The following is an 18,083-nucleotide window of genomic DNA, read 5'->3' as shown; positions in this document are numbered from 1 at the left end:
ACTCCTTGTCTTTAAATTATTTTTCTCTTCAGTTATTAAAAGTAGCTGTGCCTTGAATGACATTCATTACGTTAATGTCAAATTTACATATTTTATCTAGTAATTGTATCAGATGCTCTCATTTTAAATAAATGTATAAAACGAGGAAAAGGGAAATAAATACAATATTAAGTTGCATTACAATTTGGAAACGATTCTAATGAATCAGCTATTCTTCAGTAATTGGATTCATACCCCCAAACCCTGTGTTCCTGAGTATTATCCTCCAGTCTAGTCTAACTCTAAGTCTTCCAGGTGGTCTTCTCCCTTCAGGATTTGCAGCCAAATTTTTTGTACACATTTCTCGTCTTCCCTTGCGCTCTACATGTTCCACTAATCTCATCCTCCATGATTTTATCAACTTAATAATATTTGGTGAGGATTACAGATGGAGCTCCGCACTGAGCAGTTTCCTCCAACCTGCCATCACTTCATTTCTTATAGGTATAAGTATTTTCCTGTTCATACTGTTTTCAAAGACACTCAGTATCTGTTCATGTTATTTTACGTTGCAGGAAGGAAGATTTAGAGACCCTAGAACCACACATTACGTATAATAATGTCATAGTTACTGTTCAGGTTGATTACTTGTCGAGAGTGAAGGTTATTAAACTCCAGTCATGCCAAATCTCCATCATTTGTCATGCAGTAGTGAAACTTATACTACTAATTTCCTTGGTTACAGTTTAGATTGATGTGGTATTAGTTACAAAGGTCTAGATTGAGAATTCTGTCAGCTACTGGTTTGCATTTGTTTAGTATCGATTACTCTGGAATGAAATGTCACGTGTTCACTAGTTATTAATTTCGATAGTTACCCTTTGAAAGTCTTGGTACTGATACTTGGCGGGTTTCTTTGGCAGTAATTCTTGGATGTTGCTGTCTGTCAGATTTCAGTCCAGTGGTTGAGAAATAGTGCTGTATAAGATCAGTTTAGGCCTCTTGTTTTAAATTTACTTACACCAAGATGGCTTATTATGAAGGTCGTTATTGCTGTTCGTAGACATACTGAGAGTTTTTCTCGCAATGTAACGTGTTTTAGAGAACTACATTTTAAATTTCAAGTGGTCTGTAAGATGTCACTTTAGCCAAGGTTAACCAGAATTATAATAGGTTTTGGGATGTAGTGACCATGTATGATGTCCCTGTTTTATTCAGCGGCAGATTAGTTTGATATTTTTAGAAGAGGCCTTTAAGTTGATGTCCTCTCTTTCGACGTCTTCTGTCAGCGGATTCCTCTTTAGATTGGCCGTATGCAGGTTTTGTCGCAATTCCTGTTGAAGGAACTCATCCAGTGATGGGCTTTTGTAATGCCGGTGGTGAACGTTAGCGTTCCATAATACAGATTGTTGCTGAGCCAGTCACTGTACTAATTTAAGGGGTCTAATACCATCAGCGTTTGTGACGACTCTGATCTTTGTCTTTAAACTGTGAAATTCGGATATGTTTACAGCATTGCGTTCAGTCAAATTACTCCGTTATGTGCCAAGTATGTGTACAGTGCACTGAGGATTTTAATGGCCTTTATCAGACTTTTCAGGCACCTGCTAGATTATACCTTGAATCTGGCAAGGATTGCTCTTGCCTCATTTGTCGTTAACTAATCTCTACATCTAATATAGCTAATTATTACGTAACAAACTTTACTGCCGATCACCCAAATACGATTCTTTGAAACTGTAGCCGTAGACCTTTTTATGCGAATGAAATGTTTACGAACATTTTGAGTAACACCGACCTATTTACCCATTGATCATGAGTTCTTAACTCGCGGCCCGCTGTTTTTCGTGCTCCCGTGTACATTTTTGTTGGGTCTGTAGTTTATCAGTCTGTATTGAATAATTGGTTACAGATTAAATTAAATGTTTCATTTTACGTCACTAATTGATAAAAATAATGATAAAGAAAAGTTTTTTGTGTGTGTGTGTGTGTGTGTGAACATGTTTGCAGTAGAAATTTAGAAGTGTTTTAAATAAACTGTCATGAAGTTCCAACAGATTTCTCTTTTAGCTCGACGGACAGAGAGTGGATAAAGACGTATGAACTTTGCCCCAGGTCTAAAGGGTTGGGAACAATTCTCTAGATGGGGGTGAGTAGTCATTTTCACGATTTGGTCGCTTTAATCCTGAGAAAGGAGGCCCGGTTTCCTATTGTATAGTGAACTGGATGAACGGAAGGTAGGTCTAGATATGGCGACAAAGAAAAACTGCTCTGTCTCTGTTCAGAGTCGAATTCAGGTCGTTTAATCCCAAGCCAGTCATTTTACCGTATGAACTATCGGGCCTCGTTAAGCTGTATGCATGTTTGTGTCTCATCATCACATTATGATGGCATGTGGGAGTGTGGGGGTAAACCTTTTCGCGTTTTTGATATGGGCATTAAGAGAGAGGTGGGAAGTCAGTGCCAATTACGTACATAACCGAGAGGGCTGCAACACACTCACTATTTGTTCCAGGATAAATCCCAACCGGTCACCGGCTTGGAATATTTTCATTAATTTTCTCACCTTTCTTAAAATAGTCCACAACCGCTTCCTTCCACGTCCCTTGCAATTCATCATTCACTCATACCATTCAGTTCTATGTAACGTATGTAGTTAAAGTACCATCAAATAACTCAAGAATAAATCAGTTACACATTCGACAGGAAGCTGTTTGGGTTCTGTTAAAACATTTCGTTAATTGTAATATAGCTCAAAGTAGACAGTACAAAGGTTTATTCAGCAAACAGAACAAACTCTGACGTGCGTCTGTCTTATCTTACTGATATGCATGCTGAATGATAGAAATCCTTCTTAGCACTAAGTAGAAATGAAGACAAGGTTTGTGAAAGTTCCATTTTATTATAATAGAAAATACGTGTAATCCACGTTTACAAAGGCATGGGTAATTATAATACAGACAAAACATTTCCGAGATTGTGTGTGTGTGTGTTTTTTTTCGCGCGTGTGTGGTGGAGAGCACGCAGTCAAGTCACTGAGCTAGTTCATTGACTTTGTCATGAGTCGTAGGTAGCCTGGGAATTATTCTTGTCGTGCCTAAAATTCTGTTATTTGTCTACTAATTGGTATTATTTAACATAGCTTGCTTTGCATTCGAGGGCTGATCCCCTGTCTGTGTTCAAGTGATAACACCGAGTTTAAAGTCGAAGTCTGTTTAATCTAGGAACGTTCATTGTCACCACACCTAAGAGGCATAAGTAGGCGGGCAAGGTAATTTATAACGCGCTTTGCACTTTTCCATCATATTTACATTTTTTAATACCCCCTGATACTGATTAAACTTTGTTTCTTGGAAGCAGAGAAGTTAACGACTCTTACCTTACGTAATCACTTACAGAGATACTGTCTATGCATTGACCGCTGTGCTTTAGCATTGTAGATCATTCTTCATGATCCAAGAACATTCATTCCCCCGTCCATCAGCTTGAGCGACTAGCGTGAGAAAGTTTATAAACATCGGATCAGCTCCATATTGTCATGCTGGTATACGTTTATGTTTTACCAGGCTAGCCAGTCAAAGATCACGCTTTAGAAGATGAGAAATGCTTTCAGAATTGTTCCAGGAAAGCCTGGAGGTAAGAGGCAACTCTGAAAACTTAGGCGTAGTAGGAGGATAATATTAAAATGGATGTTAAGGAAATAGGATATGAACATGTGGACTAAATTTGTCTGGTTCAGGATAGGTACCGTTGGCGGGCTCTTATGAACATGGTAATTAACTTTCGGATCCCATAAAAGATGGCTGATGTCTTGAATAGCTGAGGGGTCGCCAGTTTATAAAGAGGAGTCTGCCCCCATAGAGAATGTCAACACTCTCTTGTGATAACTTTAGAACACTGTGCACCGTCTAAAGATTTATTTATTCTAAGGTAGTGTATGTTATTTGGCCGCTTTTATGTAGGGTCGATTAAGGAAGAAAGTCTAATTTCTTCCCACTCAGTGTGACTCAGTATAGCCCTGATGACGGAGGCAGTATGACCTCTGAAACGTAGGTAAACATCTACCAGACTACACAGCGATACAACCCAGAAGACAGAAATCTTCATACTCGCCGCTGTGATAACCTCGAATCATACATTTTGTCCTTTGTTTGGTAATAAGATCTGTGTGGGATGTTGCAATTATTCCGTTTAATGGTTGTAGATTTGGTAGACACACTGTTGTTAGTGCTGCTTATTTGTGACAAGTACTGTTCGTGAAATGTGGTGCCGGTACTCAGAAGATGTAGCCTTTATGAAAGTACGCCAAAGCGAAGGCATTTTTCTCTTACTGCCAACAAGTATATGTCGTGACTTGAGACATAGCAGTTCAAACTTTCACCGGATTTGTCTCTGATGTTGCAAGGAGTGGCCTTACTGCAACACATTCCTGCATAAATAATTTTGTTCCAAAGCGATAATCTTTTAGTGTTTTACATTTAAACTTTGCCTTTTGGCCTTTTCCAATTCCGAATTAATTCTGGGAGTGTAAATCGTTTGGAGAGGACTCTTTGGATGGTGGTTCATCCTGTCGCAAGGTTTTTCTTGATCTACATAATAAAAACACAAAATCACCCCATACCCCGAGCCGGGTTGGAACCTGCTATCAGTTTTCGAGTGGGTAAAAACTTGTCGCCTTGTACTAGGATTGACAATGCCTGGAGTCTCCACGCCGTGGTACCCAACATGGACGTCCACCTTGTGTGTGTAGGCTTCTCTCTCTCTCTCTCTCTCTCTCTCTATATATATATATATATATATATATACACACATACGCACACCGTGTTGTTTGTCAGTACCCTATATAAATCAGAAGTGATTACGCGGGAAATATCAAATGTCAATACGGCCAACTACATAAAGTCTGTTGCTGCTCATACCCCGAAGACACTTCTTACTTTGTGTCGAAGTCTGAGGAGAAAGTTGGATTTCGCGATCTGTCTGGCAAGGTTCTGTCGTCCTAAGTACATAAATGTCACTTGGAGAGAGGAGCTTAGTCACCGTGGTATTAGCTTCGTCACTGACCGAAAAGCAGAGATATTCCTGGTAACCCTTTTCATGCTAATTACAGTAACCAAAGTGTTTTAAAGAGTTTAAAGTAGACGGGCGGACAGACATAGACGACCATACAAGACTGGACAGGTGTACTTCTTGGAGTACACTGAAATTCCAAAAGCGTTCTTTACGTCATAAGATTGATTCGTTAATAACCACTGCGTAAACGTACTGTGGACTTAAGATGGCTGTCTTCCGGGTAGTTGCTGTCTCCTTCATTATCCTGATGATGGAGGCAGCAAGGACCTCTGAAACGTCGGTAAACTTCTGCGAGACTACCCTGATCTTGCGGATTGCCTAGCTCCTAAGGAAAACGCGATAGACATGTTCGGGCCAACAAGATGTTCGTCGTTCACGCTAGATCGTGAAGAATGTGTGAAAATGTAATTGTGCCAAAACAGAATACGTTCTGTAAAATGTAGTGTTTAGTTGTTACGCCACTTCTGCGGGTTGAACATAACGATACTTAAGGATAACAGATAACAAATGTTTTCTGTGTATCAGCTGCAGTCGCATAAGCTCCGTGCTTACACCGAAATGCATTGTGTACCGGTATAGACAGTTCACAGCATCAGTGTGTGTGTGTGCTCGAGTGAATCAAACAGAAGTTACTTCTTTGATGGCTTTAATCAGGAACTAAATAGCTTATTAGTAACTGTCTGATCACTATATCAGTGTCTGTAGCTTGTAAATCAAAGATTAGTGGTTGGCAAGCGTAGTGACAATGCCTAAATTAGACTTTATTGATATAGGGTCCTATATATTACGCCGTACAAGTGCGTATCTATCTTATATTCAGAGCTTGCTCTTAAATTTGTGTGAGAAATTTTGCAAGTTTCTCTCTGTGTGTTCATCCGAGACAAAAATTCTGTAATAATAGTTGTTGGTGTCCATACAGTAGCCTAAGCATATCCCGTTTAGTGTTTGCATACAGATCGTTGGTTTAACGAACTGTTACATTGTGGTTGTGGTGCAGGGCCATGTTGGCTATGCATTGGGAATAATGTGAAGTTTACAGTAGGAACCTGTTGCTTCTTCGATATCAGATCACTTACATGACAGTATTTCCGAGGAAACGTTTCATATGAACGTGTTCATTCGTACTCCTCCTGCCGTAGGTCTAAGCACAGGGCTTATCAGTTCTTGGCCAGCCAACGTGTTTTGTGTGTCTGGTGTACATTTTTGTAATACTGTATGATCCCGTCTAGTGGAACGTAGATGCTGCATAAATTACGTATTTTTATGAGAATAATTAATAAAATAGATAATAAATTCGTTAAATGAAACTGGTTAAAATGTAAAACTGCTCTATAGGAAGATAGTGGTAATTTAATAATTCACTATGAAGTTCGAGTAAATTGTTTGAGCATTACAGTTAAAATAGCGACCTTAAATAATCAATTAATTAATCGGTCATATTTATACAGGATGATTCAAAACTTCCTGTTTACCTGCACACGCAAGTCATGTGCGCCACCTGGGGTGTATGTATTCACAGGGACTTTTGAATAATTTATTATTCCAATAGTTGTTGTTGTCCTAAATTAATTTATTTACATCATTCTAAATTTTGATGTATTTTGTAATAATATTATGAGAATAATATTTGTTATGAACTGATAAACAATCTACAAGTATGATCCATCTTAAAACCCTGCAGCTAATTAGCCGTAGGTGTACACGCAGATATTCACGAGTTAATGCTGTGTGCTATGATTTGTAATCTTTTAAATGTTCTCTTGTCGTTTCACAGGAACAATTTTATGAAAGCAACGATTACAGTAACTTGATTCGATGGAGTTTGAGAACGAAATTTTGAAGTGAAAGTAAAATCTTTAGGTAGAGTTTACTTGTGATTATAAATGCTTGTGTGAGTAAGCCTATGTGTTTGTCAGTACAGTGAGAAATGAAGTTGTTTTCCCCCGTATCGTGGAAATAAACTATTACTAGCTGGTGACTTGCATTTGATTGGATAGGCCAATATTTTAGCATTAATTCTGCAAGCTGTCCAATTTGCCAAAGTTGTATTTTTCTTCATCCGATTTCCAGAAAGCTTTAACATCAAGTGAGTTGAGATAATCCCATATTCCACATCCTTACGTGGAAGTGTCGTCCTCAGATTGTGAGCTTCAGAAAATCCGTATTAGGACCATAACCTCTGAGCCACCCTCTTTTCCCCATTGCAGTGTGAAAATGCGAGATTTCGGTTCAGGTAGCGTCAGCCATTATTGTCGTCCATGTGCGTCTTCTCGTCTTCTTGCAAGAATGCCATAGTAGGTCGAGCAGTGTGGTTGTTATAAGCTTATTAGTGTCGAAATCTTTGGAAGCTGTATGAACAGCCGCGTGGCATTAATTTAGAAATAACGTGTCTCAGAAATATAAACGGCATGTGCAAACAAGAATATTAAGGAACTTACGTATTTAGTGTTTGTGCAAAATCTTAATTTATACTTTATTGAAACTGAAAACAGAAGAAGCTACCGTAATTTCTTGCGTTTTGTAGCAGATCGCGAGGATTCAGCGCCTTTAATACTAAGCCTCGCAACTGGACGCGATTCTGAGCCCCTTCGAGTTGTCATTCCCCAATACCCGCCCAAAAGAACAGGGATTCATTCTTACCGGGCCAACTGAAGATGGAAGTAGAAACCACTTCCGAAACACCGGGGTTTTAGTACACGGAAAGAATGGGCAAAGACTAAAAAATAAATAAAGACCTGTGTTAGAATATGGTTTACTTCTTTGGGTCTTTATGGTAGGGCAAAATTTCGGATTCCGAAACATGACAGTGTAAAAAAACTCAAAACCTTCAGTTCTCATGGATACTCCCTAAAAGAAGTAAATCTTACTCGTTGAATGAGCGGAAAAGAAAGCTTGCGGCGTTAGGCGTTGTGGCCTACTTAATCAAGGACCGATACAAGTAGCGAAACGAGTACAGTCTTGTATCGTGTGTTCATGCACGTTCCATTTAGTGTACGACTGACATTCGGCGTCTCCTGCCCCGGCCGGAGATGGCTAATTGCTTCCCTTAAATAAGCCCCATGAGCACAGTCTAAATTCCTGATACAGTAAGCCCAGATTTACCCACGCAAACACTCGTTCAGACAAGCGTTTTGAAGAAAAACATACCAGCAAATTTTCCCCGGTGTGAAATATGCGACCGAGTTTTTGTTTTATTTTATTTGGTGTCTGGAACATTTTTGCTGGCGCGAGAAGACTTTAGATAGGCTATAATTAATTTGGACACATAGTAATCATTTATTAGTGTCCTCTAGGTCAGTGGTATTCAACCTTTTTTATTCGCGTACCCCCAGATATAATTGCTCTTCAACTTTGTACCCCCAAAGTTGCTGGTGTGTAATTCAAGTTATACATAGTATATAATCTACATCTAAAATAAATTAAATAAATTACATTACTGATTATTCAGTGTTATCATAAAATAATATATTTTTTTTAAATTTCACGTACTCCCTAAGATGTCTTCGCGTACCCCAGGTTGAATACCACTGCTCTAGGTATTAAGACGCGTGTTAAACCAAATTTGGAGTAGGCCCAGTCATACGCAGTTGTCTTAGTAAATGGTAGCATGAGGTGTGCTCTGTAAACATTAACGCTCGCAAGGCTGCAGAAATACAATTTTAATGTACTCTCCGTATAGCCTGTAATTTGATTTTTAGTTTTGAAGTATGTTAAGTGCAGATGTTTTCATGATACTAGCCACTGGTCTTCTTTAACTCGCCTGTGGTGAATGTGCGAACATGTTTCTGGAGTCGAAGTAGAACACTTTTTCTACACTAACTGAAGGCCATATGTGATAAAGTAAAAAATGGGTTGACCTAATGAGTAACAATTTCGTCACATCACCGCGGGCCGTAATTTGACCACCCCTGGTACAGAATATACATAACGGGGAGAAATCCAAGAATAAATTAAAAAGAGTTGCTCGTCGTACATTGAATTGGGCAGCGTCTTCTGTGAGGTGAAGTTAAGACACTCCAGTATTTCAGTTTAGCTAATTTTAGTTCTGGGAAAGAGGCCCACATACCAGGTTACAAAATAATAGTCTGCGAGGTTGTGTTATTTCTATGCCGATCTAAATACAAACATGTTTCACTGTAAACAAATAAATTAACAACACAAACTGCAGATTCACTAGAAAGGTAAAGCAAATATTAGAAGTTTTAAATATAGAACAGATGATAAGTGCATCAGTGAAAGAAAATATTACGTTTATAGAGACGTCTGATGTCAGTATAATGGATTGTTTTAGTTTTAAATTGATTTGATTGTGGTTTTATGTTCCATGTAGAAAGTAAGAAAGAGACTTTGCAATTACTCAAAGGTAACAACTGAATACTTTCCCTTAAATACGTTTTATCTCGTATTTGTATGAGGACCAAGTATGAACGTATTATTGAGGAGTAAGATAATCTTATAAATTTAGTGTAGTCGGAATGTGTACTAGTGCATATTTTGCTGATAAATTTATCATACATTTCACGTAATCAACAGAGACATGAGAAATGCTTACACAGTTTTGGTTGGAAAACCTGTAGAGAGGAGACCTTTCGGAAGACATAGGCGTAGGTGTGAGGATGTTATTAAAACGGATCTTAGGGGAATGCGGTTGGAGGGTGTGGCAAGGATTTATTGTGTAATTAAACAACAGGATCAATGGCGGTGGTCTCATTTGACTGTAACTCAACGTCTACGTTGCTAAAGAATCGATAATTTCCTATCAGCTTACAGTTGCACAGTGTAAGCAGTATCAGCAGCAGCGAGTATTTTGTCAAAGTAATTCATTTTTGTAGAATTATTATTTTAAGACCCAGCTGCGTGTTAAAACTGCTTTTTTCATTAGGTCTACTCGGTTAATTATAGAGTGCTATTGTAGCGGTGCAGGCAAATGTAACGATTGTTTTAAACAGCTTGGCGCAGTCGTGTTACTCCTCTCTCGCCATCTGTTGGCAGTAAGCTGAATTAATGAAACAACTTTTCTCGTCACAAATTTAATGGTAATAACGGCGACACTGCGATTGGCATTCAAAGTGGGTCGTGGGTCACGCAAGGGGGAATTTACAAACATAATAAGTGAAAAAGTGGCAACATGCCGTGGATGCGCAACCGTGAAGATAGAGCAGTTTGAAGAAACTTGAACAAAATTTGTGACTTCACACTAAATCCGTTTCAGCCTCGGGTAAAGGACCGCGGTACCTATTCGATAGGAGCTAGAGACTTTTCCCTGGTAACGAAGTGAAAAATATCTGCCCCTGCCTATAGTCGAACCCCGGCTGTCTAGCCATTTACCAGTACCAATGACTGAGATCATATATAAGGTGCAGAGAAATAAATTCATGTTATTTGAGATGACTGAATGATTTGTGTTAGATGCTATTCTTTTGTTGTTGTAAAAATAACATTCGAAAGAACAGAATGGACATGATAGGATGCTCGTCTGTGTCAACGATTTGACCAGTTTGCGTGTAAAACATCAAGATGTTTTATATTTTAACACTGGCAGGTCAGTTTTCGTGTGTAGGCTACATAATTGTAACGGTCCACGGCTGTGCTCGCTGATGATAGAATTCAGCATTTTATTCTGTCATGACCTGTTTTGTGGCATCCACATCTTAGCTTTGTTAAAATTGATGCATATTTTTATTTCAGCATTGCACTAGTCTCGATTTCAGAATTGGTTTTATCGAGTTACTGGTTTTTCCTTACATGATGTGTAATAATACCATGTCCCGTCGCCACGACTGAAAAGCATTTCCGCGTAGGTTACTTTTGGGTTGCTCATTCATGGTCTAGACCAGTGGTATTCAACCTTTTTTGTTCGCGTACCCCCAGATATAATTTCTCTTCAACTTTGTACCCCCAAAGTTGTTGGTGTATAATTCAAGTTATACATAGTATATAATTTACATCTTAAATAAATTAAATTACTGATTATTCAGTGTTTATCATAAAATAATATATATATTTTTTAAAATTTCACGTACCCCCTAAGATGTCTTCGCGTACCCCAGGTTGAATACCTCTGGTCTAGACGGACTGTATGCCTTTGTCGGTCGAAAATGATGAATCATAAGGTATAAAATACACAACGTTCTTGAAATAAATTAAATTTGTACAGAATTTCGCTGGAAATCGTACTGAGTCTAGTCGAAAAGTTGTCAGCTTGTGACCTGAAATGGCGTCGTTTTGGCATCACATTCGTCTCGATCGCAGTGATCCATGAGAAAGAAGAACGAGACTTGATGTTCCTATCAGGCTATGCTACAACCGTCTTAAGTTTGTCTCTGATTTTCTACAGCATGGTTTAGGCACGCAGTAGGTCGGTCGCTGTCCTAAGGCCCCCGTGACCTTGCATCCGTGTTTACCGGATTTTAACCTGCCTAGATACGATGATCACTAAATGTTTCGACTATATGGTGAAGTTCAAGTTTTTAGGAGCAACGGTAACTAATGAAAATACATTTGCGGAGAAGATGGCGCAGGTTAAATTCGTGGAATACTTAAATTGCTATCTATCATGCAGTTAATATGCTTTATCTCTAAGTTTCCTGTTTAAAAATTCAAAGATTCTTACTATAGTTCAGTTCACCTGTTGAGTATGGGCGTACCCTTACGAAAGAACACACTTATTTAGCGTGCTGGAGGGCAGAATGTTGAGGAGAATATTTGGGCGTAACAGAGAGGAACTAAGAGGATGAGAGAGAAAATTTTGATTCAATTGGCTCAGGAAATGGGCAGTTGGGGGCGTTTATGAACACGATAATGGACCGCCGAGTTCTATAAAGGCGTTTAATTTCTTGAGTAGCTGGCCGACTATCAACTTCTCATCACTTTGAAACCGAAGCCAGTCCAAATATTATTTAATATTGTAGTCCTTACCACAAAGAAAACACGGAGTGTATCCATTATAGAGATTAATTGGTCCTTACTTTCTGTCCTCGCCCATTAGTCCGACCAAGGTTCTTCATCCTTGACCGACTGATTCCCATATTTCAAACCAGCTCTCGCGCACGGCTCACTCATCACCCCGATAATGAAGACAGTAAGAACCTTTGAAACGTCGTTAAAATTCTGCCAGACTACACGGCGTGACATCCCAGAAGACTGTCTTTTTTAGTCGCTGTTTAGTCTGAGAAACATACGAAACACGCAGATACACTCTGGGAGCATAAGGCAGTCGACGATTACGAAAGCAGGTGGTACATATAGTTACCACTGTCCTTAAAGAGTTAATTATGGCACTGATCCATGTATTTAACAGCCTAGTTCTTATTTCACGTACTTGCTACGTGTGAATGCTGATTCGTTGTTTCCTTTCGCGTTGTATTCATGTGTGTTACTGAAAAAAAAATAATTAAAGTTTAGTAACAGGCTAAGTGATATATTTTTGAGGCGTGAAACTAAAAAAATCAAATACGGTGTTCATACATCATAAGAATATGTACCAATACCAACTTTAATTCTGGAGACTCGTATGTTAATTTCATTGTGCTCTCCAGAAGATAAACTAGGATACTGGGAGCGACCCGTTCTTCAAGTGCCTGAGCACTGCGGGTCCCACCCTTTCGTTGGCTTGATGTATAGACATTCGGTAGGACTCCTTGGACGAGGGATCGGCCCATCGCAAGGCCTCTACCTGTACACAGGACAACACAACACAGAAAAACATCCATGGCTTGAGTGGGATTCGAACCCACGGTCCCAGCGACCGAGAGGCACAAGGCCCACGCCTCAGACCGCGCGGCCACTGCGGACCCCCTAGAAGATAAAATATTTACTAATTCAGATGTGTAGGAGCAGTAGAGAAACCGGAAAGACAATAAGTACGTGTGTCTTGATATTAATAGAATGCCGCTCTCCCACCCAGTATTGTTCCTTGATTGAGGATGTGCTGTGGTGTGAGGTGCAAATAGGCGTCCATGTTTACTGTTGCCCTTGAAATTTAGGGTAATCAGGAGCTACTCGAACACGAGACATAGTTCTGTCTCTGCACAAGACATGTGAGTGGTAAGCTTCACGCTTCTTGGTCAGGAAAGGTTAGTTTAATTCACTATACCTTTGTTTGTCTGAAGAGTCTGAGGAAATCCATGGATAGCCTGTAGGGTCGCCTGTCTCCAGGCCGAGAAACGGCTCAAGTAGTAGCCGATGACCTCATTTAATATTAGCGGCGTTGAATCTTTTGATTCTATTTTCAGACAGTTAAGTCAATCCCGTTATTCGTATCTAGGTACGCGTTGTGAGTTTTCGCGTGCATTTCGTTTCGTAATACATCTTTCCCATCCAGGATTGTCCTCACACCTCATCCTTTCTGCCTGATCTCTGCCGTTAGATAACACAACACATCCCAACAGAGTGAAGTGTCTTCTATTAATAACGCTTCCCGTATTCCATTGCTGTTAGCGGGGGCGGCAGTATATTGTACTCACTTCGGGGTGAGTAGGCCGTCCGCCCGCCCACATCCCTTTCTATAGCACATACTGACGTTATAATTTCTACCTACCCCTACGGTCATGGTCCGGGGTCCGTTTAGAGCAGCTGACTGTAATTCACCGATAAAAAGATTCATTATCAACCATTCTTTGAGCCAGTTCAGTCCACTTCACATATTTGCCTCAGATTCGATTTAAATGTTTCCTCTCATGCAAGCCCATACAAGTGACATCTTCCCATTTTTCCATGATGTTTTCGAACAAAGCCTTTAAACGTATTTGTCCTGCCCGTCCCATCCTTACTAAAGTCACTAGGGCTGTATTGTATGAAAAGTTGTCAATGACACGGATGGTGTCTATGCACCACAACTTACTTGATTCGAAAACTTCAGCATCTTTTACCCTCTCGACGAAACCAGCTAAACCTGAGTAAATATATCGAAACTGGTTCTCAGAAAATTAAGCTACCGCACGTACGTGATTGGAAGGTTAGGTTCCCTTCTACGTAGACTTCTTCAGCGCGTATAACCTGCGCTTTAACCACCTCACAAGCTTAATTTTTAGATTAAACGGGTACTGTGCCGGTCGTTGTCAAATGTCTCAGGTATACTTACAAACACGACATTTTGGTTGTTGGCTGTACTCCCTTACTCAGGTCACTGGCGTTCTGGTGGTTAGCGTGCAAGCCTGCTATTCAAAATTTTACGAGTTCAAAGCCGGCTGCTGTCACTAAGTAAACTAACGAAAAAGTTGTAGGAAATCTGTTAGTATGACAACCAGTCACTTGAAGACGAGAGTAGAGCCAACTACCCGAAACTTTCTGTGCATTAAATATGCTTCAGATATCGAACAGTTTGCGATATATTATTCCTACAGTGAATCGTCAACAGCTGCTTCGTTTTATTGTGTTATTCCCAGATCATTAAATATTGTATGCATCGGGAATTTTGTAACGAATACGCGTCACATGTCGAGTACAGAAGATGTGTCACGTGTGTAAAGTGTTTAGCTAAAAGTTTCCACACGTGCTGGGCTCAGTGGGCAGATGCATTATCATGATGGGTTTTTTTCTCTCCAGATTCCCACTTAAAGGGCGTTTTCGAAGCACTATCATAGAAACGTTTCAGCACTTATGTATAGAAATGTTAGTTCACAGTCTTGACCTTGTGGAACACGCACTTGGTGGGTGCACACCTTCTTGTCATCCAACATAACAATAGCTTCAGGTAGCTTTGCTGAGCAGTTCCGGGCTCTTTTACTGTTTTCATTGGTTTCTACACATTTAAGAAAGTCCGAAGTCGAACTTTTTGAGACACGCGTGGTTCCCAGATCTTCGGTTAAAATGACCTCGTGGTGCACTAAGAAATTCCTCCCTCTTCAGTCATTTTACGAATAGTAAGTCTTCTGTTACTTCGCATCGATTCACGTGGCGTTCTGTGCACGTAGGCATCGTTAAGTCATCACTCAACAAAACACAATCGGAGCACGTGCCGACTGTGAACGAGTGAAGCAATGGTATGTCCTGTGAACACGTCGGAGTTTGCAGTAATGTCAAGGCAGGTTCATTGCAATATATCCGAAATATAAATTCAGATTCGACGCTGATTTGACCATTTCATTCGCTTCTTCGTGTGGCGTTAAATATGTTAAACAAGGACATAAACAATATAATGGCAGTAGCCACCGTCCATGACTAATTAACTCATTAGAGCTTAAATGTTCTTTTGAAGCTATTAGTTGCTGAGGTCGTATTTAGATTGCCCGCATTTTATGGAACTCCAGGGTTTGTTACCATGTTTACAAGTCCCCATTGTTTATACCTGTCTTATCCGGTTCACATGGTCACACTTTTATTTATTTATTTGAGAGCCGTTTTAATATTATTTTCCAGTGTAATTTTAGTTCTCCCACGTGGTCTCTTCCCACCTTTCCCTTGCGTTCTACGTCACTCTCATCCCATCTTCGTTGATTTGGTGTCCCTGATAATATATGGTGAATACTTCAGACAAAGTATTCGTAACTACGAAACGTTGAACTGTTGTAAGGAAGGTGAAGAAATTTCGTCCAGATGGAAGCAAGAATTGTACTTGTAATGAAATATTTATTGTTGCTTGACACGCATTTGTGTGATGCGGAGATGGCAGGAAACGCGGCAACACGGCAGGATGCTGTCCGTATGACGTCACGTGTGACGTAGTGTGGGAAGTCCCTGACGTCACATACCCGCTGATTTCGTTAGCGGAAAAGGAAGATCAGAGGGAAGGGATGAATGGTGGACTGTATTGTCATCGTTCGTAATTGTTCTTAAAGTAGGTCGTTGAATTGAGCAAGAAATGTTTATAGTTCGATCTCTCGTAAGGTGTGGAGCAAAGTCTTATGACAGACTTTCGTAAAGTTGGTAATGATCCGTCGGGTTCCATAAAGGCAGGGCACTTTTTTTTTGACTATCTGATTAACTATCATTTGCTTTATGAAGTGTTTAAGTACAGCGTAAATTGGTTTAAAGGGAGATATGCTTTTGTTGTAATGATTATGCCAGTAGATCGACAACCAGTACGCCCTAAAAACTTTTATTTAGTGTTCTGTCTGACGACAGGTCCATATGAACAGGATCCTTCCATCCTTTTCTCGGACTGGGACCTGTTCATATACGTTCTTGGCAGATGATCCAGAAGTGGTTTGCCATTGCCTTCTTCTGTGTGTGAATGGAGTAATTGTTGGGATGCCACGGAGAAACCGGGGAAGAAGCCCCCGGAGGAAAACTCCGTGTTGCCTAGACCACGGCCTTGCCCAACACAAATTATAAATTCGGGCACCGCCGGGAATCGAACCCGAGACCCCAGGATTACAAGGCCAGCGTTCTATCCGCTAGACCACCGTGGCTCATCCTAAAAACTTGCCTTTAATAAACGGAAGTTGTTTAACGCGGACACCGTAAGGAAAGAAAATAACAAGAATTTAATGGAATGTAGTTTGAATGTTTGTATCCTGTTGATCCAATGTCATATCTGGCATTTATGTGGGAAGGCTCGTTCTTGTCACACGTGGGAGAAATTAATCTCGACCTTTGGCATGATATTTGGAAAATAAAAACAGGGGAAGAAAGACAGAGGTAAGAAAAGGCGGAAAGAATAAAGAAAGGGAGGGTAGAATAAAATGATACGGAACGTAAGTTCAAAGTATGAGGTTTTCATGGCGCAGCAACCCAGAAGATTATTGATATGAATACGTGTGAGCCGTGTGGCAAGTAATGGTGTGTTGTAAATACACGCTGATTGAGGATGAGTGTGACGATCTTGCATGGGTACATTAGTCCGGTGTTTCTTAGTAGAAGGACGTATTAGCATGGGAGCGGTTCGTAAAAGTCAAGGAGTCTCGGTAGTATGAATGCGAGATAAGGGCGTACGAGAAATATGGGGGGGGGGTTTTTAATTATACGTTTAACTACGGCTCTAGTTGAGATTGAAGTTCCTGCTACAGAAATTACTCAAAGTGCCCGTCTGTGACTTGAATGCGCATTTAAGCAAGACGTGTTAGTTAGTGCACGGTAAGCATACACTGCAGTCATATTTTATGTTGAAGTAATTGGCAATTCTGTGTTTCGTGGCGTCACGCTGTCTGTTCAGTCTTCTGAAATTTGTAACGTGTTTCATTATTAATAACAATTGGTTTAATTTAACATTGGATTATTGTAGTATGTTTGATTAACCCTGATCTTTATAATAAGTCTATGTCTCACTTTAAAATTACCATGGCATTTAAATTTTTCCGAACTGGACCAATATTTGTAGGAATTCTTTTTTACTCAAAATTACGTTGTTAATTTAAACATGAAATTTAGTAGTCCATTCCTGAATCGCTGTGTGTCGTATGAATTTCTGATGTTACTTGGTGATAATACATTTTTTTTATTTAGTGTTCTGTCTGACGACAGGTCCATTATTCTGCCCAAAAAGAGTCCGCCAGTTTTCCCTATTCTCAGCTTCTCGTTTTAAATCTTGAAACTTCATCTTCTTTCCTTGTTTAAGATCGTCGGTTAGCTGTATCAGTCTTCTTCCCAGTCCTCGCTTTCCTTCAACGATAAGACATGGAATATGTTAATTAATTAATTAATTAATGGAATATGTTAATTATTTAATTAATTACTTGTGCTTCATTTATATGTATGAATTAATGGCGACCTATATTAAATGGAAACTTATCTGGCAGGGAGCCGTGCCTAATATCATACGATTCTGTTATGGACAGGTTTTAATGTAATTTGATGAAATGCGAAAGTTTGTTTCAGTTTTCGAACAACGCGGTTTTCGTTGTATCGCGGTTATTCGTGAGTCAGGCGGCAGATGTGGCTGCAGAGGTATGAGACTCGCCTCTAAAATTACAACTCAGTGACTGTGTGGCTTACGGTTGGCAACGGTCGGCGTCTGTATTTAGCAGCGTCGGTTCCTAACCCACGCACGCACTCACGCACACATAGGGCTATAGTTTCTCAGAAGGTTTGTCGGATGAAAGTGACCTGGTGGCATTCGTGTGGAAACAGCGAGTCTGTTGTGCCGAGTTTCT

At 39.9% G+C, this 18,083-nt stretch overlaps 1 protein-coding gene across 5 annotated transcripts in view; it reads left to right on the top strand.

The window, feature by feature from the left end:
* lilli (AF4/FMR2 family member lilliputian) overlaps positions 1–18,083 on the top strand; it is a 179,281-nt gene that overhangs the window by 46,426 nt on the left and 114,772 nt on the right. The gene's annotated exons all lie outside the window — the stretch shown is intronic.

The sequence above is a fragment of the Zootermopsis nevadensis genome, unplaced genomic scaffold, assembly GCF_977971745.1.
Source record: "Zootermopsis nevadensis isolate Lab colony 2312 unplaced genomic scaffold, Znev_1.0 Znev_ptg000022l, whole genome shotgun sequence".
Classification (NCBI taxonomy): Eukaryota; Metazoa; Arthropoda; class Insecta; order Blattodea; family Termopsidae; genus Zootermopsis; species Zootermopsis nevadensis.
Note: the sequence above shows the minus strand (reverse complement) of the source record. Positions and strands in the feature narration are given on the sequence as shown.